At 48.2% G+C, this 23123-nt stretch overlaps 1 pseudogene; it reads right to left on the bottom strand.

Annotated features, from left to right (window-relative positions):
- Nucleotides 1-3: 3 nt before the first annotated feature.
- Nucleotides 4-20171, bottom strand: LOC109769073 (probable 2-oxoglutarate-dependent dioxygenase AOP1; annotated as a pseudogene).
- Between the last annotated feature and the right edge of the window lie 2952 nt (nt 20172-23123).

Genomic DNA, 23123 nt, shown 5'->3' with positions numbered 1-23123 from the left:
TCTTTTTGGACAAAAAATCAAGCGGTCGAGCACGTTCTCGCCGTTGCCGCCGGCGTGCTTGAACCTGAGGTAGTCACTGTACTCGAACGGCCTGAACCGGCGCGGGGCTTCCACGGTGACCAGCTCTGGCGGCGCGTCGACGACGAGGTTCTTGCTTGGAAGCAGGAACATGCCGCAGGACAGCCGGTCCTCCCGCCCGCCGACGGCCACCCTGTGCACCGGCGCGTGCAGCCTCCCGTTACTCCAAGCCTGCAGCATGTCAGTTCCCAACTACTCCACGAGTGAACCAAGAGATGCAATTGAAGTGCCGGCTGTGGCACATAAGCTCACAACTCACCACGAGTGGCTGGCCGGCGACGACGAGGAGGGAGTCGCGGCCTGGAGAGTGCACCCTCACCCACTGTAAGACATTTTTTTTAAAACAAGGCAAAAGATTTGCCATTTTCATTGAATAAGGAGTATTAGGGGTCTTGGTCAAAGGCCAAATACAACATATCACTCTTGCGGCATGGTATTACACAAATGTTTCACACCTGCCAGACACCATATCACCGCTTCATCTTTGATTCTAGCAACTAAAACTCCAACAGGCACTGCGACGTTACGAAATACTCTAGCATTCCGCTCTTTCCAGATTTCCCACGAGACAAGTAGCATAAGGCAGGTAAGCGGTCGTCGAGATTGCGTCGTGTTGGAGGCGTTGGCGCTCCACCAAGTTTTCACTGTGTCAACCATGGCCCAGTTCTGCGGGTAAATGTCATGAAGACACCTCAATCATGTTCCACACTCTAACCATGTATCGGCATTTGAAAAGCAGATGAGCCGCCGATTTCTGAACTTGCATACAAAGGGGGCACATGTTGTAATTAGGCCATCCCCGCTTCTGAAGCCGGTCTGCCGTCCAGATTCTATTGTTGATGACTAGCCAAGCGAAGAATTTGTATTTTGGGGGAGCCCAAATTCTCCAAACCATTCGTGGTAAGTCCGTATCGACTAAACCAAGAAATTGCACACTGTAAGCCGTTGCAGCTGAATAATGACCATCCTTGGTGAGCTTCCAAGTGATGGAATCAGGTGTGTCAGGTATTAGCTGAACATGAGATAGCTTCTTTCATAGGTTGAAAAACTCATGAAGATGGTCGACCGTCATGCCCTGAGAGGTCTTCACCTGAGACACCCAAAAATTGTTGGAGAGCGCTTTCTGGACCGAGCAATTTCTTCTTTTTGACAGTTCAATTTTTTTTGGTGCAATGTCATTGGGTCGCAAACCATCAAGCCAAGTAGACTCCCAAAAAATGGCACGTGTACCATCGCCCAGAACAACTTTTGTGGAGGCCGCAAAGATGTCTCTATCGTGCCGGTCGCATGGTGTCCCTAATCCCACCCAAGTCTTGATCGGTGTAAGCCACTCACCCCAGAGCCAAGGAATGCGCAGTGCTGATGCAAACTTTTTCAGATTCAGGATGCCAAGGCCACCCTGAAGTTTTGACTTGCACACTTGCTCCCAATTAATCTTGCATTTTCCTCCAGTGACTTTGTCACATCCAGCCCACAAGAATGCCCGTCGGAGAGCATCAATCTTGTTCATCACCTCAACCGGGAGGTTAAGTGCCGTCATATAGTAGATGGCAATGGCCGTAAGCACAGACTTGACCAACACTACACGTCCCGGAGAGGCAGCGTGTTTACCCATCCATGGTGCCAGTTGGGCTGCGATCTTGTCTTCGAGCGGTTGATAGTGGATTCTTTTCAAATTCTTGACCGAGAGAGGTAGGCCCAAATACTTCATCGGGAATGAGGTACGGCTAGCCGGGAAAGAGTGTAAGATATCCATCAGATCCAGATTCTCACAACGAATAGGAGCAACCAAGCTTTTGGCATAGTTCGTGACCAAGCCAGTGACATCCCCAAAACTCTTAAGAGTGCGGGCAAAGAACTCAACATCTGACTTGATGGGGGCAAGGAAAACAGCTGCATCGCCCGCGTAGAGGGAGGCCCGAATTGACATAGCCTGACCACCGAGAGGGTGCAGTTTTCCTTGGGCGGTGGCCTTCTGGAGGATTAGGTGTAGTGGATCAATCGCGAGCACGAATAGGAGAGGGGAAAGTGGATCTTCTTGCCTCAAACCACATCCGTGCTTGATGGGGGCACCTGGAACCCCATTAAGGAGAATACGCGAAGACGCTGAAGAAAGCAAAGTCGAGATCCAACCCCTGAACCTCGGAGGGAACCCAAGGTGGTTGAGAAAGTCGAGGAGGAAGTCCCATCTAACTGAGTTGAATGCTTTTTTGATGTTCAGTTTGAATAGGAGTGCCGGGGTCTTTTTGCGGTGCAGGCGTTTCGTAAGGTTGCGAACATACATGAAAATATCATGAATGCATCTATTTTTATGAAAGCACTCTGAGCCTGCGAGACGAGGTCATTCATGTGTGGCGCAAGGCGGTTGGACATCACTTCGGCAATAATCTTGGCAATGGCATGGATAAGACTGATGGGGCGAAAATCTGTAATGTCATCAGCACCATCCTTCTTAGGGATCAAGGCAATATCTGCCGAGTTCAATCAGTGAAAATGGGACGCATGTAGATCAGAGAAATGATTGATGGCACACATAATGTCTGCCTTGATGATGCTCCAACATGCCTTAAAGAACGCACCGGAGAAGCCATCCGGTCCAGGGGCTTTGTCTCCCGGCATGGAGAACACATCAGCCTTCACCTCCTCCTTCGTGATGGCGTTGTCTAGCTCATGAAGATCACAATCCGGGGTATGCAGCAGCCCCCAATTGAAGTCGATGTTACGCGTGGGGGCTTTTTTGACAATGTTTTTGAAGTGCCAGTGCACGATTTCCTATTTGTGTGCATGATCCATAGCCCAACCATTATTGTTTTTCAGGCGTTGTATGAAGTTCTTCCTCCTTCTGCGGTTGACATGGAGATGGAAGTAGCGAGTGTTGGCATCTCCCGCCTTAAGATTGGTAACTCTGGAATTTTGACGCTTTCTAGACTTCTCCAGGACCGCCAAGCCAATGACCTTCCTCTTTAGTCTCTTTCTGAGGTCCCTCTCATCAGGGGGGAGTTCCCTACGATCTTGCGCCATATCCAGGTGTAGGATGATCTCCACGGCCATGTGAAGTTGAATTCTAGAAGCTGCGAAAAGTTTTTTGCTCCAAGCACGCAACCTCATACTAGTTCTCTTAAGCTTATGGAAAAGCCGTTGGTAGGGCTCAACATGGGAAGGATCCTCATTCCAGGAGTTACTAACAATCTGTTGGAACCCAGGCATCTTGATCCAGTGGTTCTCGAAACGAAAAGATTTGTGTCTCTTCGGACTGATACGTCTCCAACGTATCTATAATTTTTGATTGTTCCATGCTATTATATTATCCGTTTTGGATGTTTAATGGGCTTTAATATACCTTTTTATATTATTTTTGGGACTAACCTATTAACCGAAGGCCCAGTGCAAATTGTTGTTTTTTTGCCTATAATTCAGTGTTTCGCAGAAAAGGAATATCAAACGGAATCCAAACGGAACGAAACCTTCGCGAGGATCTTTTTTGGAACAAACGCAATCCAGGAGACTTGGAGTGGACGTCAAGGAAGCAACGAGGCGGCCACGAGGCAGGAGGGCGCGCCCAGGGGGGTAGGCGCACCTCCTACCCTCGTGGGGCCCTCGTAGCTCCACCGACCTACTTATTTCGCCTATATATACTCTTATACCCTGAAAACATCGGGGGGGGGGGGCACGAAACCACTTTTCCACCGCTGCAACCTTATGTACCCATGAGATCCCATCTTGGGGCCTTTTCCGACAATCTGCAGGAGGGGGATACGATCATGGAGGGCTTCTACATCAACACCATAGCCTACCCGATGATGTGTGAGTAGTTTATCACAGACCTTCGGGTCCATAGTTATTAGCTAGATGGCATCTTCTCTCTCTCTTTGGATCTCAATACAAAGTTCTCCTCGATCTTCTTGGAGATCTATTCGTTGTAATTCTTTTTGCGGTGTGTTTGCCGAGATCCGATGAAATGTGGGTTTATGATCAAGATTATCTATGAACAATATTTGATTCTTCTCTGAATTCTTATATGCATGATTTAATATCTTTGCAAGTCTCTTTGAATTATCGGTTTAGTTTGGCCTACTAGATTGATCTTTCTTGCAATGGGAGAAGTGCTTAGCTTTGGGTTCAATCTTGCGGTGCTCGATCTAGTGACAGAAAGGGAACCGACACGTATTGTATTGTTGCCATCGAGGATAAAAAGATAGGGTTTATATCATATTGCTTGAGTTTATCCCTCTACATCATGTCATCTTGCTTAATGCGTTACTCTGTTCTTATGAACTTAATACTCTAGATGCATGCTGGATAGCGGTCGATGTGTGGAGTAATAGTAGTAGATGCAGAATCGTTTCGGTCTAATTGACACGGATGTGATGCCTATGTTCATGATCATTCCTAGATATTCTCATAATTATGCGCTTTTCTATCAATTGCTCGATAGTAATTTGTTCACCCACCGTAATATATGCTATCTTGAGAGAAGCCACTAGTGAAACCTATGGCCTCCGGGTCTACTTTACATCATATAAGTTTCCAATCTACAATTCTAGTTTACTATTTATTTTGCAATCTTTACTTTTCCAATCTATACAATAAAACTACCAAAAATATTTATCTTATTATCTTTATCAGATCTCACTTTTGCAAGTGGCCGTGAAGGGATTGACAACCCATTTATCGCGTTGGTTGCAAGGTTCTTGATTGTTTGTGCAGGTACTAGGCGACTTGCGTGTAGTCTCCTACTAGATTGATACATTGGTTCTCAAAAACTGAGGAAAATACTTACGCTACTTTGCTGCATCATCTTTTCCTCTTCAAGGGAAAACCAACACATGCTCAAGAGGTAGCAAGAAGGATTTCTGGCGCCGTTGCCGGGGAGATCTACGCACAAGTCAAGACATACCAAGTACCCATCACAAACTCTTCTCCCTCGCATTACATTATTTTTCATTTGCCTCTCGTTTTCCTCTCCCCCACTTCACCCTTGCCGTTTTATTCGCCCTTTTCCATCCGCTTCTTCCCGCTTGCTTCTTGTGTGTCCGTGTGTTAGTCCGTTTGTTTCGCCCTCATGGCGAATCCTTTATCTCTTCCTTTGTCCCCCGAGTTTGAAGTTCTTCACTTCAAACAAAGACCAGGAGAAAATTTAAAAGATGCTTGGTATAGGATGATGGAATCTTATCGTAATTGTACCCTAGAGATAAATTTTAGAATTTTACTTCGCAATTTTTATGTTGGACTAAATATGTCCCATAGAGAACTCTTGGATTCCGCTGCCAAAGGCAATTTTATCGAAATTGATCCCAGTATTGCGCATGAAATTATAGAGGGAATAGTAGGAATACTTGCCCAAAAAAAGGGACTACATCATACCCAGGAAGAGACACAAGTTTTTGAGAAAATTTGTGAAGTAACGAAAATCTTACAAAAGTCTCTTGAACCTCTCAAAAGTGTTAGCGGAAACCTTCACCCCATGAATATGTTGATCACCCTTTGCAATAAGAGGTTGGACTCTTTAGATTTGAAAATTTCCGAATATGAAGGGAAACCCAAAGAACCTCCCGGATTCGAGCATGACTCCGCTAAAAAGATAAAAACCAAAGATGACAATACCTAGATCTATTCTTGTTTTTATGCCTAGCTAGGGGCGTTAAACGATAGGGCTTGTTGGGAGGCAACCCAATTTTATTTTTGTTTCTTGCTTTTTGTTTCTGTTTAGTAATAAATAATTCATCTAGCCTCTCTTTAGATGTGGTTTTATGTTTTAATTAGTGTTTCTGCCAAGTAGAACCAATAGGATCTTCTTGGGTGATAGTTGTTTGATCTTGCTGAAAAAGACAGAAACTTTACGCTCACGAAAATAATTGTTAAAATTCAGCAGAACGTGATAAAATACTAATTCTTTTTGCAGAAGATCAATATATAAATTATCCAGGTTTTCCTAGTTTTTCAGAATTTATGGAGTTCCAGAAGTATTCGAACAAATCAGATTGCTACAGACTGTTCTGTTTTTGGCAGATTCTGGCTTTCGTGTATTGTTTGATTATTTTAATGAATCTATGGCTAGCATCGGGGGTATGAACCATAGAGAAGTTAGAATACAATAGTTTTAACACCAATATAAATAAAGAATGAGTTCATTACAGTACCTTAAAGTTGAGGTTTGTTTTCTTACACTAGCGGAGCTCATGAGATTTTCTGTTGAGTTTTGTGTTGTGAAGTTTTCAAGTTTTTGGATAAAGATTTGATGGATTTTGGAACAAGGAGTAGCAAGAGCCTAATCTTGGGGATGCCCAAGGCACCCCAAGGTAAAATTCAAGGACAACCAAAAGCCTAAGCTTGGGGATGCCCCGGAAGGCATCCCCTCTTTCGTCTTCATCCATCGGTTACTTTACTTGAGGTTATATTTTTATTCACCACATGATATGTGTTTTGCTTGGAGCGTCTTGTATGATTTGAGCCTTTGCTTTTTAGTTTACCACAATCATCCTTGCTATACAAACCTTTTGGAGAGACACACACGTATCGGAATTTATTAGAATACTCTATGTGCTTCACTTATATCTTTTGAGCTAGATAATTTTGCTCTAGTGCTTCACTTATATCTTTTTAGAGCACGGTGGTGGTTTTATTTTATAGAAATAATTGATCTCTCATGCTTCACTTATATTATTTTGAGAGTCTTTTAGAACAGCATGGTAATTTGCTTTGGTTATAAAATTAGTCCTAATATGATAGACATCCAAGATGGGTAAAATAAAAACTTCCATATAGAGTGCATTGAATACTATGAGAAGTTTGATACTTGATGATTGTTTTGAGATATGAAGATGGTAATATTAGAGTCGTGCTAGTTGAGTAATTATGGAATTGAGAAATACTTATGTTGAGGTTTGCAAGTCCCGTAGCATGCACGTATGGTAAAAGTTGTGTGACAAATTTGAAGCATGAGGTGTTGTTTGATTGCTTTCCTTATGAGTGGCGGTCGGGGACGAGCGATGATCTTTTCCTACCAATCTATCCCCTAGGAGCATGCGCGTAGTGCTTGGTTTTGATGACTTGTAGATTTTTGCAATAAGTATGTGAGTTCTTTATGACTAATGTTGAGTCCATGGATTATACGCACTCTCACCCTTCCATCATTGCTAGCCTGTTCGGTACCGTGCATTGCCCTTTCTCACCTTGAGAGTTGGTGCAAACTTCGCCGATGCATCCAACCCCCGTGATATGATACGCTCTATCACACATAAACCTCCTTATATCTTCCTCAAAACAGCCACCATACCTACCTATTATGGCATTTCCATAGCCATTCCGAGATATATTGCCATGCAACTTTCCACCGTTCCGTTTGTCATGACACGCTTCATCATTGTCATATTACCTTGCATGATCATGTAGTTGACATCGTATTTGTGGCAACGCCACCATGCATAATTTTTCATACATGTCACTCTTGATTCATTGCCCATCCCAGTACACCGCCGGTGGCATTCATATAGAGTCATACTTTGATCTAGTATTGAGTTGTAATCTTTGAGTTGTAAATAAATAGAAGTGTGATGATCCTCATTATTAGAGCATTATCCCAAAAAAAAGAGAAAGGCCAAATATAAAAAAAGGCCAAAGAAAAAAAGAAAAAAGAGATAAAAGGGACAATGCTACTATCCTTTTTCCACACTTGTGCTTCAAAGTAGCACCATGATCTTCATGATAGAGAGTTCTTATATTGTCACTTTCTTATACTAGTGGGAATTTTTCATTATAGAACTTGGCTTGTATATTACAACAATGGGCTTCCTCAAATGCCCTAGGTCTTCGTGAGCAAGCAAGTTGGATGCTCACCCACTTAGTTTCTTTTGTTGAGCTTTCATACATTTATAGCTCTAGTGCATCCGTTGCATGGCAATCCCTACTCCTCGCATTGACATCAATTGATGGGCATCTACATAGCCCATTGATTAGCTGCGTCAATGTGAGACTTTCTCCTATTTTTTCTTCTCCACACAACCCCCATCATTATATTATATTCCACCCATAGTGCTATGTCCATGGCTCACGCTCATGTATTCCGTGAAAATTGAAAAAGTTTGAGAATACTAAAGTATGAAACAATTGCTTGGCTTGTCATCGGGGTTGTGCATGATGAGAGCATTTTGTGTGACGAAAATGAAGCATAGCGAAACTATATGATTTTGTAGGGATGAGCTTTATTTGGCTATGTTATTTTGTAAGACATAATTGCTTGGTTAGTATGCTTGAAGTATTATTATTTTTATGTCAATATTAAACTTTTGTCTTGAATCTTTCGGATCTGAACATTCATGCTACAATAAAGAAAATTACATTGATAATTATGTTAGGTAGCATTTCACATCAAAAATTCTGTTTTTATCATTTACCTACTCGAGGACGAGCAGGAATTAAGCTTGGGGATGCTTGATACGTCTCCAACGTCTCTACAATTTTTGATTGTTCCATGCTATTATATTATCCGTTTTGGATGTTTAATGGGCTTTAATATACCTTTTTATATTATTTTTGGGACTAACCTATTAACCGAAGGCCCAGTGCAAATTGCTATTTTTTTGCCTATTTCAGTGTTTCACAGAAAAGGAATATCAAACGGACCGAAACTTCGCAAGGATCTTTTTCGGAACAAACGCAATCCAGGAGACTTGGAGTGGACGTCAAGGAAGCAACGAGGCGTCCACGAGGCAGGAGGGCGCGCCCCCACCCTCGTGGGCCCCTCGTAGCTCCACCGACCTACTTCTTTCGCCTATATATACTCTTATACCCTGAAAACATTGGGGGGAGCCACGAAACCACTTTTCCACCGCCGCAACCTTCTGTACCCGTGAGATCCCATCTTGGGGCCTTTTCCGGCGATCTGCCGGAGGGGGATTCGATCACGGAGGGCTTCTACATCAACACCATAGCCTATCCGATGATGTGTGAGTAGTTTACCACAGACCTTCGGGTCCATAGTTATTAGCTAGATGGCTTCTTCTCTCTCTTTGGATTTCAATACAAAGTTTTCCTCGATCTTCTTGGAGATCTATTCGATGTAATTCTTTTTGCGGTGTGTTTGCCGAGATCCGATGAATTGTGGGTTTATGATCAAGATTATCTATGAACAATATTTGATTCTTCTTTGAATTCTTATATGCATGATTTAATATCTTTGCAAGTCTCTTCGAATTATCGGTTTAGTTTGGCCTACTAGATTGATCTTTCTTGCAATGGGAGAAGTGCTTAGCTTTGGTTTCAATCTTGCGGTGCTCGATCCCGGTGACAGAAAGGGAACCAACACGTATTGTATTGTTGCCATCGAGGATAAAAAGATGGGGTTTATATCATATTGCTTGAGTTTATCCCTCTACATCATGTCATCTTGCTTAATGCGTTACTCTGCTCTTATGAACTTAATACTCTAGATGCATGCTGGATAGCGGTCGATGTGTGGAATAATAGTAGTAGATGCAGAATCGTTTCGGTCTAATTGACATGGACGTGATGCCTATGTTCATGATCATGCCTAGATATTCTCATAACTATGCGCTTTTCTATCAATTGCTCGATAGTAATTTGTTCACCCACCGTAATATATGCTATCTTGAGAGAAGCCACTAGTGAAACCTATGGCTCCCAGGTCTACTTTACATCATATAAGTTTCCAATCTACAATTGTAGTTTACTATTTATTTTGCAATCTTTACTTTTCCAATCTATACAATAAAAGTACCAAAAATATTTATCTTATTATCTTTATCAGATCTCACTTTTGCAAGTGGCCATGAAGGGATTGACAACCCCTTTATCGCGTTGGTTGCAAGGTTCTTGATTGTTTGTGCAGGTACTAGGCGACTTGCGTGTAGTCTCCTACTGGATTGATACCTTGTTTCTCAAAAACTGAGGGAAATACTTATGCTACTTTGCTGCATCACCCTTTCCTCTTTAAGGGAAAACCAACACATGCTCAAGAGGTAGCACGGACCAGTAGCATTGGCAAGCAAGAGAGAGCAGTGATCAGAGAGCGAAGATGACAGGGCTTGGAGTATGTGGGTAGGGAAAACAAGATCCCACTCTTCGTTACAGAAGAAACCATCAAGCTTGCTCATCGTCGGATCATTTTGCTCGTTACTCCAAGTGAATTTTCTATTTTGCAAGGGGATTTCCTTTAGCTCGCAGGAGTTGAGTGCGTTGCGGAATCTCACAAGACGAGAATGATTCACATTTGCACGGTTTTTATCCCTTGCCCTGTAGATTTGATTGAAATCACCATTAACAAGCCACTTGGTTCCTACAGGAGGCTTTTGAGAGATTAGCTCAAGGAAGAAGGCCTCTTTGAGATTGCTGCGAGTAGGGCCATAAACTGTAGTAAGCTTGAAGGATTGTGGTTCATTGCAGTTTTTCATGGAAACAGAGGCCGAGAGGTAGTAGGCACCAATCTGGACATTGGTAATGGACACAACATTGTCGTCCCAAAGGAGGAAGATACCCCCTCTTGTACCATCAGCAGGTCTCTGAGCACAGGATTTTAGACGCTGACCGCCAAGGTACGCAGCCGTGAACTGGTCGATGGCCTGGAGTTTTGATTCTTGGATGCAAACTAGATGACAGGAGGAAGAAGCAATTGTCTCATGAACCGTCGCACGATGGTCAGGGTTGTTTAGACCACGAACATTCCAACATAGGATTGATAAGTTGGTGTCTAACATCTGCAAACCGGAACTACATCAGGTTGAAACTGGAACGAACTTTGCCTTGCCCGGGCCATCATCAGTGGAGCACACACACCACCACAAACAGGCAAGCTCACATCATGGCAGGTTGTAGCTAACATAATTAAACTAGGCTACAGCAATATAGACTATCTCAACACTCAGGCCTCCTCCGCAACTGGAGCGCTCAGGTCAGGTCCTCCTTCCCCTCCATACTGGATCAGTGCCTCTTCAACCGCAGCAGAGAGATCGCAGTCCATCTTGAACAGAGCTCGAAGGGCAGCAACAGTGATATCCGGCAGACGCCCCTGGAACATTGGCGTGAATTTATGACTGGCCTCCTCAGTGACTTGTTCTCCTTCAGCGACTATGCCCATTTGATGACACGGGAGCTGCTCTGCAAGTTTGGCAATGGGCATACTCCTCTTCTTGGCCTGAAGACGCGGTCAACGGCGCGGCAGCAGGAAGCCAGTGACCCGCCTTGCCTTGGGTGGCCTTGGTGGAGTGGGGCGAGATGATGGAGTAGGCAGAAGAGCCGGCATGCGTGGGATGAACAGAGGCGTTCCTCCCTCCTCCTCCGAGAGAGCAGTAGAGCCGCGAAGGGATGGGGTTACCTCAACATGGCTTGGTGGTGTTGGATTGGCGAGGACGAACTCAGGCGTAGGGGTGAGCGCGTCCTGAAGAGAGTCATCAGGCTCAGCTTCCAGGCCAGGGGGAGTTGGTGAAGCTAGCCTTTCTGCAAGCTGTGTAACGGGTATGTTCCCGTTCTTGGCACTCAGTTGCGGGCTACGTCGGCCGAGGTTGAAGCTGGTGACTCCAGCAAGTGTCTTCCTCCTTGTCGTGGGTGGCCTGGGTGGTGTAGAACCTGGAGCTGGAAGGAGGGGTGACCGCACCGGGACGAAGAGCGGCGATTCAGGGGATGGCTCCCGGGGCGTCTCTGGTGCTTGGCCCGCGTCGAGGGACACCGGGGATGCAGCAAGGCACGGCACGAAGATAGGTGTGCGAGGCTCCTCACCGGAGTCGCTGTGGTCAACCTGCTGGTGGAGCGGTGTGATGGAGCATCGAGCCTGAGAGGTCCGAGCAGGCCAGCCCAGTGGTGCGTTCTCCAGCGGCTCCACGCGACATAACCAGACAAGGGCAGTCAAGGAAGGTTGCAGCTCAATGATGTCTTGGTATGTAGTGTGAGGGGAAGGTGGTGTCGATCTTCTGTGGTTCTCAGGGGCAGTCAGGGAAGGTCCCAGCACAATGATGTCACTGAATGTAGTGCGGGGGCAAGGTAGCGGCGATCTTCCTTGGTTCTCTTTGCTGCGCGGGCTAGCATTCTATCTTTCAGGCGTGTGCGCCTCCTGCCCGAAGTCGAGGTGATTGTAGCATTGGGGAGGCGCTGCACACATCTGTTGTGAATGTTCTGGGCATCGCGAGTCAGGAGCTCCAGGCGACAGCTTCGGTCAGCATCATGGCGGCCACGGTTGCTGCTGTCTTCTCTGCGCCGATCGTCAGCATGTCTTGAGGGAGCGCTGGGCTCCACACTGTTACAGTATACACGTATAAATAATGAGTGGGATACGTGACCTATCACCCTCTAGTCTGATACAACCCTCTAGGGGTGACCTATCCCACTCATTATATACACGTCTTGGATCGTAGGTGACCTAGTCTGATACCATGTAAGACAATAGGTTTGGGGAAACCGACACAACCCTCTAGGGGTGGCCTATCACATATATATAATGAGTGTTATACAACGTTACAATATACATGTATAAATACTGAAGCTATACAGTCTAACACCCTCCCTCAATCTTAGCCACTTCCTAAAGAATCTAGAAGGGTAAGATTGTGCCGGCATGCCTCAAACTGTGGTAGAGGCAACGGCTTGGTGAAGATGTCTGCAAGTTGATCCTTGGAAAAGGTGAACCTGATCTGTAGTTGCTTCTGAGAGACACGTTCCCGCACAAAGTGATAGTCAACTTCAACGTGTTCCATTCGGGCATGGCATATGGGATTTGCAGAGAGGTATGTAGCACCGATGTTATCACACCAAAGGACAGGAGACTGTGATTGGGATATACCCAATTCCGGAAGCAAAGACTGTACCGGGATAATTTCCGCAGTAGCATTGGCCACAACCTCATACTCAGCTTCAGTACTACTACGTGAGACAGTAGCCTGTTTCCGAGCACTCCAGGCGATCAATTTAGAGCCAAAGAACACAACATAGCCCCCCGTAGATCGCCTGTCATCCGGACTGCCAGCCCAGTCCGCATCAGAATATGCCGAGAGACACAGTGAATCAAATGTAACACAAGATGCGCTTAACAGCAGACCAATGAGTGTCACGGGGTGACTGCAGGTACTGGCAAACTCGGTTGACGGCAAAAGAAATATCTGGTCTCGTGATCGTCAAGTACTGAAGACCACCAACAATACTCCTATACTCCGTCGCATCAGCACAGGACAGAAGCTCACCATCAACAGCAGTGATCTTGTCAGTGGTAGACATCGGTGTAGTGGTCGGTTTGCACTTAAGCATCCCAGCCCGCTGCAATAAATCCAAGGAGTACTTCTTCTGCGTCATGACAAGTCCATCAGCCCGAGAAGTAACCTCCACACCAAGAAAGTAGTGAAGCTTCCCAAGGTCCTTGACCGCAAAGTCAGCACCAAGAGAGCGAACAAGAGTAGTAGCAGCCGACTGGGAGGAGCTGACAAGAATAATGTCATCCACATAGACCAACAAGTACATAGTAACCTCAGGCTTCTGTAGAATAAATAGTGAGGAGTCAGCAGTCGATGATGCAAAACCATGAGCACGAAGGGCCATTGCAAGACGGGCATGCCACACACGGGGAGCTTGCTTCAGACCATAGAGTGCCTGGGACAGACGACAGAGATGATCAGGACGATCTGGATCAGAACACACCATGGAGAACGGCATTCTGTACATCAAGCTGACGAAGAAACCAACCTCGAGTAACTGCGAGAGAGAGAAGAAGCCTGATGGTAGTAGGCTTGACCACTGGACTGAAGGTGTCTTCATAGTCAAGACCATAGCGCTGCCGAAAACCTCGAGCAACTAGACGTGCTTTGTAGCGCTCAATGGACCCATCAGAATGCTTCTTCACTTTGAAACCCACTTGGAGTCAATGACGTTAACTCGCGATGGTGGAGGAACAAGAGTCCATGTCTTATTACGAATAAGGGCTTGATACTCCTGCTCCATGGCCTCTCTCCAATGAGGAATGCGCATAGCAGCTTGATACGTATGCGGCTCAGAAGAGGGATCTGCAAGCGCAGCAGTCATGCACGCGGCCAACCAAGCAACAGTACCATCGTGACGCTGCTTAGGCCGAAAAATGCCACTGCGGTTGCGTGTATGTGGACGTAGAGCAGCAGTAGGGGCCATCGAAGTCGAGGACGAAGACGGAGAAGCGCCAGCCAGTAAAGGACTGAATGAAGGCGATGGAGACGCCTTGGTTAGCAGGGGACCAGGCGACGACGTGGAGGAGCCGGTGCCAGGCGACACTGGGCTGCATGGCGCGGAAGCCAACCCGGGAGAGGCCGGCCTAGGCAACCGCGGCCCAGACGCCGTGGGCGAGATGGAGGCGGATGAAGCCGGCCCAGACGCCGTTGGCGTGAAAGGCGTCGCGGGACGAGCGCGGGGGGATGCCGGCCCAGAGGTCAGGGGAGACGAAGCGGGCGCTGGCACCGGGGCATCAACCGGCCGTGCATGGGCACGGGACCCGAGGGCATGCAGAGGCGCCATATGATCGATGTGCACAGCTGGGGGTGCCAACGAAGAAGGCGATGGCGCCTCTAAAATTTCCAAACGAGCCCCACGTCCAGTGTCTGCACCATGATTAGGCAATAATATAGGAGAATATGCAACATCATCAAATTGGTCAGAGGCAATGGAGGATGAATGCATGGATCGTGGTTCAGCGGTGGACACGGGAAGTTTGGCAAAGGGAAAAACATGCTCATCAAACACGACATCCCGAGATATATAGACACGATTAGTGGTAACATGAAGACATTTGTATCCTTTATGAAGAGAGCTATAGCCAAGAAAGACACACTTTTTAGATCGAAACTCGAGCTTGCGCTTGTTATATGGACGGAGATGTGGCCAGCAAGCACACCCAAAAACCTTGAAAAAGGTGTATTCAGGTTGTTCATTAAGGCGAACATCAATGGGAGTCTTCATGTTCAAAACACGAGTGGGAGTACGGTTTATGAGAAAACATGCAGTGGTGAAAGCATCACTCCAAAAACGAAAGGGAACCGATGCATGGGCCAAAAGAGTAAGACCAGTTTCGACAATTTGACGATGCTTATGTTCTACTGAACCATTCTGCTGATGTGTATGTGGACATGCTAAACGGTGAGTGATCCCAAGTGACTGAAAGAAGGAGTTGAGGTTGCGATACTCGCCCCCCCCCCCAGTCCGACTGAACATGAACAATTTTGTGCTTGAGAAGGCGTTCAACATGCTTTTGAAACTGAACAAAGATATCAAACACATCAGATTTAGACTTAATAAGATAAAGGCAGGTAAAGCGACTGTAAGCATCAATGAAACTGATATAATAATTGTGACCACTGACAGAAGTCTGAGCAGGACCCCATATATCTGAAAACACAAGTTCTAAAGATGTTTCACCTCACGAGTAGACTCCGAAAAAGGAAGTTGATGACTCTTCCCCTGCTGACAAGCATCACACACTGCTACATCTTTATTACTAGACATGCTAGGAAGCTCATGACGACGCAAAACATGACGAACGATAGGTGTGGCTGGATGACCAAGACGAGCATGCCACTGTGACGGAGATACCCGAACTCCACTGAAAACACGAGCGACGCCAGGATGCTCCAGACGATAGAGGCCCTGGCACAGACGCCCTCTAAGAAAAATGTCCCTCGTGCCCCGATCCTTAATAAAATGATCAAAAGGATGAAATTCACAAAGCACATTATTATCACGTGTGAGTTTAGGAACTGAAAGAAGATTACGTGTCACAGATGGAACTCTAAGAACATTGCGAAGCTGAAGACTCCTATTTGCATGTCTAGTGAGAAGAGATGCTTGACCAATATGAGAGATGTGCATACCTGCTCCATTGGCGGAGTGGATCTTTTCGGAGCCATGATAGGGTTCACGAGTATGAAGCTTCCCCATCTCGCTTGTCAGATGCTCCGTTGCCCCAGAGTCCATGTACCAGTGGGGATCGATGGAGTAGGACTGAGTGTGCCCTTGTTGCTTCGGTGGCGCCGGACGGTCAGCCATAGCAACCTGACGCACAAAGTTGCGTGTGTCCTTGACATCATTGCTGAGGCCAAGAAAACTCCGCTGGAAGCGCTTATGACACTTAGAGGCCCAGTGCCCCTCAATGACACAAAGCTGACACACACGCCGACCACCAGCCCCTGGTAAAGTTGCGGACAGGGGGAGCCGAGCGTGACGAGGACGATGCAGGGGGCGGCGCCTTAGACAAGTTGCGGCCACCCTTGGTGGCCGAGTTCGCGGAGAGGGGCCGTGACTGCCCTTGGAGCGGCGCGCCTCCACACGCTATTCGGTGAGGAGGAGGCGAGAGTATACCTCATGTGCCATCATGGGAGTCGCCCCGCTCGTTGATGATCTCGACCAAAGCATCATACTCCTCGTCAAGCCCGTTGACAATGAAGGAGTTGAACTCGGAGTCGATGAGCGGCTGTCCAATGGATGCCAACGTGTCAGCAAGGCCCTTGACCTTGTTGTAGAACTCCCTGGCCGTGGAGTCAAGCTTCTCACACTCGCCAAGCCGACGATGAAGTGCGGAGACACGAGCCTGTGACTGCACCGCAAACGAGCGCTCGAGGATAGTCCATGCCTCATGAGACGTCTTGGCAAAGACGACAAGCCCAGCGACAGCCGGAGTAAGCGACCCCTGGATGGAGGAGAGGTTCGCCTGGTCCTGCCCTGTCCAAACACGATGTGCCGTATAACAGACCAGACCGCGCACGCTGTCCACCAGCGTGGGGGGGGGGGGCAGGGGAGAGAGCCGTCGACGTAGCCAAGCAGATAATGGCTCCCAAGGTGCGGAAGGACCTGCGCATGCCAGAAGATGTAGTTGTCCGACAACAACTTGATGGTGATGAGATGGCCGAAGTGAAACGACGGCGGCGGCAGCGATCCCGTCGAGTAGGCTGCCTGAGGTGAGCACACCGTAGAGGCAGCCAGCGGGACCGTGGATGCGGCCAGGGGTGCTGATGGCGCGGGGGCAGGTGGCGCCGCTGCCGAGACCGACGCCGCAAGACCCGCCATCAGGGCCGACGCGGGCACCGCCAGCGGTAGAGGTGAGACAGCGATGGCGGCGGGAAAAGCGGTCGTGGCGCCGACGGTGTGCACCGCGAGCACTTGCCCGGGCGACGAAGCAGCAGGGGAGTCGCGAAGAAGGAGCCCACGCTCCTCATCCCGAGCAGGGACTGCACCGCGGCGGCATCCGGTGGGCAGGACAGGTGAGCTGCGAGGGAGGCCGGAAGGAAGCCGGCGTTGGTGGATCCGGAGGCGGCGGCGGCGACGGCGCGATCGGGAGCGAGGCGGCGGTGGTGTCGGGTGGTTAGGGTTTAGGCGGAAGCGTACGTGACCTAGTATGATACCATGTAAGACAATAGATTTGGGGGAACGGGCACAACCCTTTAAGGATGGCCTATCACATATATATAATGAGCGGGATACAATGTTACAATATACACGTATAAATACAGAAGCTATACAGTCTAACACCCACTCTACGCCGTCCCTCGTCCTCAGCTCGAAGCCGTCCACGTCGTTCAAGGATCGTCATATAGCTCCCGTCGATGTGGGCGGCGAGGGCGACGGCCGGCTACCCGTCCGACGACGACGTCCGCGTGGTGTCGTTGTAGTACGTGAGCATGCGGAAGTTGGTGTCCGTGGCGGCGACCATCTCGTCAGAGCGGTGTGAGAGGCCGTAGCTGTCGACGACCATGGCGAGGATCACGCAGGCCAGCCTCTCCATCTCCCCGGCCGTCGAAGTCAGCGTCTCCCTGGATGACAGCGTGGAGAAATGAAATGATTACTCGGCCACGTCACAACAAATGATGGCTCTGAACGGCCAAAGCTTACAGGAAACGATTGTTGCCCTGCGGCCAGGCGCGCGCAACAAACGCGCGGGCCTCCTGGCAGACGCCGAGGGCCGCGTTGAGAACCCCGAACGCCTTGTTGTTGCCGTGGCCTTGCCTTGCCCTTGCTCTCTCTCTCTGCAACTCTCTCTGGTTCGCTCGAACGAAACAAGAAGGAGGTAGAAGAAGCACAACAGTTTTCCGGTGAGGAACGCCGCGGCGACGAACGCCTGTATCTTGGCCTTTTATTCACTGGACTCGGACACATACAGGGAGACTCTCGAGCGCACATACCATCTGGGTTACATCTCTCTCAAGCCGCACTTTTACATCAACGATCAGTTCACCGTTTTATACCTGGGCACAGCATAGGTGTAGCACGTACTCCACCTTGCTCACGCACGTACGCTGCCCAGCTCGCTCTGCCACTCGATCCGCACGCTCCGGCAGCGCACACGACGCGCACATACGCACGACACGGCTGCCTCCCAACGGACTAAGCATGAGCACCCCGCTACTCTCGCCAACAACCTAACCTACACGGTGGACTCGAACATGAGCCTGGCTCACGCACGCCATGCTCCTGATCCGTCCCGCGTGCACACACGCACGCCCGACGCGATCGTCGTGGCTTATGCCCAACACTCACCCCCTAAGCCACAAACTACAGCAGGTGAGTCCATCGTCGTCGATGTCGCGATGGCCGCCACACCGCACCGCTGCGGCCTTCGCCGCGCCGTCGACGTCGTTGTAGCCGCCACCGCCCTGACGTCGCTGCCAAGCCTGCCACCGTGCCGCCGTGGCCTTCGCGCGCAGTCCCCACGTCCCTGCGCACCCGGCCCGCGCTCCCGCCGCGCACATACGCGATCTGCGCAACCAGGTCAACGCCTCGCCGCGGTCCACTCCCGCGGTCCCGACGCGTCCGGTGCGCACCCATAACATGCACCGGTCGCGCCCGACTCGCCGCCGCGCTTATTGCCCTGCACCGCTGCGCCGTCAACCGTAGCGCAGCGCCTCCACGGTCGTCGCGCCGAGCCGCCGCAGGCTCTGCGCCACCACGCAAGTCCTCCGCAGCCTCCTCGTCTCCGCGATCGCCGCTGCTCGTTGCGCGCACGGCATCACCGTGCATGGCCACGCATCGCAGCCGACGCGTCCATGTCCGCCGCGCTCGCTGCGGACGCCGTGGCCGCAGCCTCCATCTCCGCCGCGCTCGCTGTGCGCACCGCGGACGCGGCCGCACGCCAAGGCCACCCCCCGAACCTGTGGCTCTGATTACCAATTGTTGTTGCTGTGGCCTTGCCTTGCCCTTGCTCTCTCTCTGCAACTCTCTGTGGTTCGCTCGAACGAAACAAGAAGGAGGTAGAAGAAGCACAGCAGTTTTCCGATGATGAACGCCGCGGCGACGAACGCCTGTATCTTGGCCTTTTATTCACTGGACTCGGACACATACAGGGAGTCTCGAGCGCACATACGCTCCGGGCTACATCTCTCTCAAGCCGCACTTTTACATCAACGATCAGTTCACCGTTTTATACCTGGGCACATCATAGGTGTAGGCACGTACCCCACCTTGCTCGCGCACGTGCGCTGCCCAGCTCGCTTTGCCGCTCGATCCGCACGCTCCGGCAGCGCGCACGACGCGCACATACGCACGACGCGGCTGCCTCCCAACGGACTGAGCATGAGCACCCCACTACTCTCGCCAACAACCTAACCTACACGGTGGAGTCGAACATGAGCCTGGCTCACGCACGCCACGCTCCCGATCCGTCCCGCGTGCACACACGCACGCCCGACGCGATCGCCGTGGCTTATACCCAACACGCCTCGTGATGGCACGCGGCGGAGTCCCGCTTCTCCATGTACGCCCTGTACGGGCCGTCCGCGGCGCCGGTCCGGCGCTTCGTCTCGGGCAGGAGCGCGGACAGCTCCGCCATCGCCACGAGCATCCGCTCCCGCAGCTCCGGCGGTACGCGGCGGCGACACCCGACGGCGACACATCCGTTAGCCTCAAGCGCGCGACGGACAAGGCCCGCGCATCGCAGCCACTCCGGCGTGCCACGAACCAGCGTGCTCGGGTCGTCCCCGTCGAGGTCAACGCGAGGAGGGCTCACAAGGGTCGAAGATGGCGAGGCAGCCATGTTTGCTCGCTCTGATCGTGATCAACGCCGAGACAAAAATCCGCTTCCCTAGCTCCACCTTAGAGTATGGTCGAAAAGAACGGAGATACGACTACACCGCCATTGGTCGTGTCGTGCCAATTGAGACTCAAAGAAAAGACGCGTTGTGAGAATGTAAGGTGGACCAACTATTGATAAACTAATACATATTTAAAACTTATTATTATAAATGTCGGTTAAGAGGTTGGCTGTAGATGACATGACAATTTTTTATAGTCGACTGTTGGATGTATTATTAACCATGCTCTAAGCCAACTAATGCTTTCTCACGCATGCACTGGCCGACCGAGCTATGCCCGGTTGACAGGTGGACCGCTCATGGGTTGACGGGGGACAATTTGACCGGTTGACTGGTGTATTGATTGACTGTTCACATTGGATTGTTGACTTATGACAACAAGATTTGAAAAAAAATCATAAAATTTAAAAAAATGAAAATTAATCATGTACTAAAAAAAGTTCATAAATTTTCTAAAAAGATATGAATATGAAAAATGTTACGAATATGGAAAACTATAAACTTTTATAAAAAACATGAATTAAGAAAAACACAAAATTTGGAGGAAAATGTTGCGGATTTAAAAATGTTCATCCATGTGAAAAAATCGTGGATTCGAAAAAAGTTCACCAAATTGAAAAAAGGTTCACCAATTTGTAAAAAGAGCATGCTTTTGAAAACATTCATAAATTTTAAAGAGTTCACGAATTTGTGAAAATTTTGAAAAAAAAATGAAAAACGAAAACGAAAACCCAAAGGAAAAACAAAATGGTCAACTGAACTGGAAGCATCTTGGAGCTTCTCAAATCAAAATGGGTCAGTGGCTCACGAAATAACTGGCCCGCGTTGCGTACTCATGTGACTGAGAAGAACAAAAAATGGACCGAGCCCATGATGAAAGGGGTGTGCGCCAGGTTGGCAAATCTGAAAAAAAATGTTTGTCAAGCGCTGAATAGAATTTGCGATCCATCCATGTAAAGATGTATTAACAGCGAATCATGGACCCAACTCCTATTTGATGCCTTCTGTGCCTCTTAGTAGGTAGCAACTAGTTGACGAGCGCTCCTTCCGGAGCCACGCAACGATCACATGCGGGTGGGCTGGGAGCGCGCCACTTGGCGCGCTCTCAGCCACCGCCCCATGTCGCGCTCTGGGCGTTTTTCCTGAATTTTTTTTATTTTTCCGCACACATTTTCTGCTTTTAATTTTTTTTTTTGACTTTTAGGTTTCTACCGGTCTTCCTTAGTTTTCGAAAAAATATCGTAAATAAATTTCGCGAAAAAATGTGTTTTTTTCGTGAAAGGCACGGTTTTCCTTCCGCGAGAGGCATGGTTTTGCTTTCGTGAGAGGCACGACCGTGCCTCTCGGAAACGAAAAAAACGTGTTTTTTGCTTTTTTTTCTTTCGCGAGACGCACGGTTTTACCTCCGCGAGAGACACGGTTGTGTTTCGCGAGAGGAACGGCCGTGCTTCTCGGGAAAAAACATGTTTTTTGTTTTTTTTTCTTCCGCGAGAGGCACGGTTGTCCTTTCGTGAGAGGCATGGTCGTGCCTCTCGGAAACGAAAAAAAGACGTGTTTTTTTTCCGCGAGAAGCACGGTTGTGCTTTCGCGAGAGGCACGTCCGTGCCTCTTTCGGAAAGGGAAAAAACGTGCTCCTGGTTTGGGTTTTTTCGTGAAAAAGATGTCACCAAAACCTATCAATATGAGATCTAGTTTTGAAGATCTCAACGCGAGGAATCCAACGATGAAAACGATTACAATTTGAGAGATAAAACGTTTTGAATAAATGGATCGAAAAAAGAAAAAACTCTCAGGTTGCGACAAGTGGCACACATGCAGCGCGCCACTTGTTATAACCTGAGAAGGTGGGAGTGATCTTTGCAAGAAGTACTCCTCAATTAGTGATTTCGCGACATTATCCGGAATCGTGATCTCCTCATTCGGTACAGACTGTAGTAACCAACAAGGATATCTCACATCTTGTGAGTACTTCCTTCCTTTTTCTCTTAAGTTCTTTCATATATTCGCGGAAACCAACGAGAATGGACGACGTGGTTTTTTTTCAATTGCGTGAAAGTTTTTTCAATTAGAAATATCTTTCAAATTTGTGAACCTTTTTTATGAAACCGATGGACTTCTTTCAAATCTGTGAACTCTTTTCAATTTTAGCGAACATATTGAAGGAAATATGCTCTAGAGGCAATAATAAAGTTGTTATTTATATTTCCTTATATCATGATAAATATTTATTATTCGTGCTAGAATTGTATTAACCGGAAGCTTAGTACATGTGTGAATACATAGACAAGCAGAGTGTCCCTAGTATGCCTCTATTTGACTAGCTCGTTAATCAAAGATGGTTAAGTTTCCTGGCCATAGACATGTGTTGTCATTTGATGAACGGGATCACATCATTAGAGAATGATGTGATGGACAAGACCCATCCGTTAGATTAACATAATGGTCGTTCAGTTTTATTGCTATTGCTTTCTTCATGACTTATACATATTCCTCTGACTATAAGATTATGCAACTCCCTAATACCGGAGGAACACTTTGTGTGCTATCAAACGTCACAACGTAACTGGGTGATTATAAAGATGCTCTACAGGTGTCTCCAAAGGTGTTTGTTGAGTTGGCATAGATCAAGATTAGGATTTGTCACTTCGTGTATCGGAGAGGTATCTCTGGGCCCTCTCGGTAATGCACATCACTATAAGCCTTGCAAGCAATGTGACTAATGAGTTAGTTACAGGATGATGCATTACGGAACGAGTAAAGAGAATTGCCGGTAACGAGATTGAACTAGGTATGATGATACCGAGGATCGAATCTCGGGCAAGTAACATACCGATGACAAAGGGAACAACATATGTTGTTATGCGGTTTGACCGATAAAGATCTTCGTAGAATATGTAGGAGCCAATATGAGCATCCAGGTTCCGCTATTGGTTATTGACCGGAGATGTGTCTCGGTCTTGTCTACATAGTTCTCGAACCCGTAGGGTCCGCACGCTTAACGTTCGATGA

Source organism: Aegilops tauschii, chromosome 3 (genome assembly GCF_002575655.3).
Source record: "Aegilops tauschii subsp. strangulata cultivar AL8/78 chromosome 3, Aet v6.0, whole genome shotgun sequence".
NCBI classification, from domain to species: Eukaryota; Viridiplantae; Streptophyta; class Magnoliopsida; order Poales; family Poaceae; genus Aegilops; species Aegilops tauschii.
This window is presented reverse-complemented; position numbering and strand designations above follow the sequence as displayed.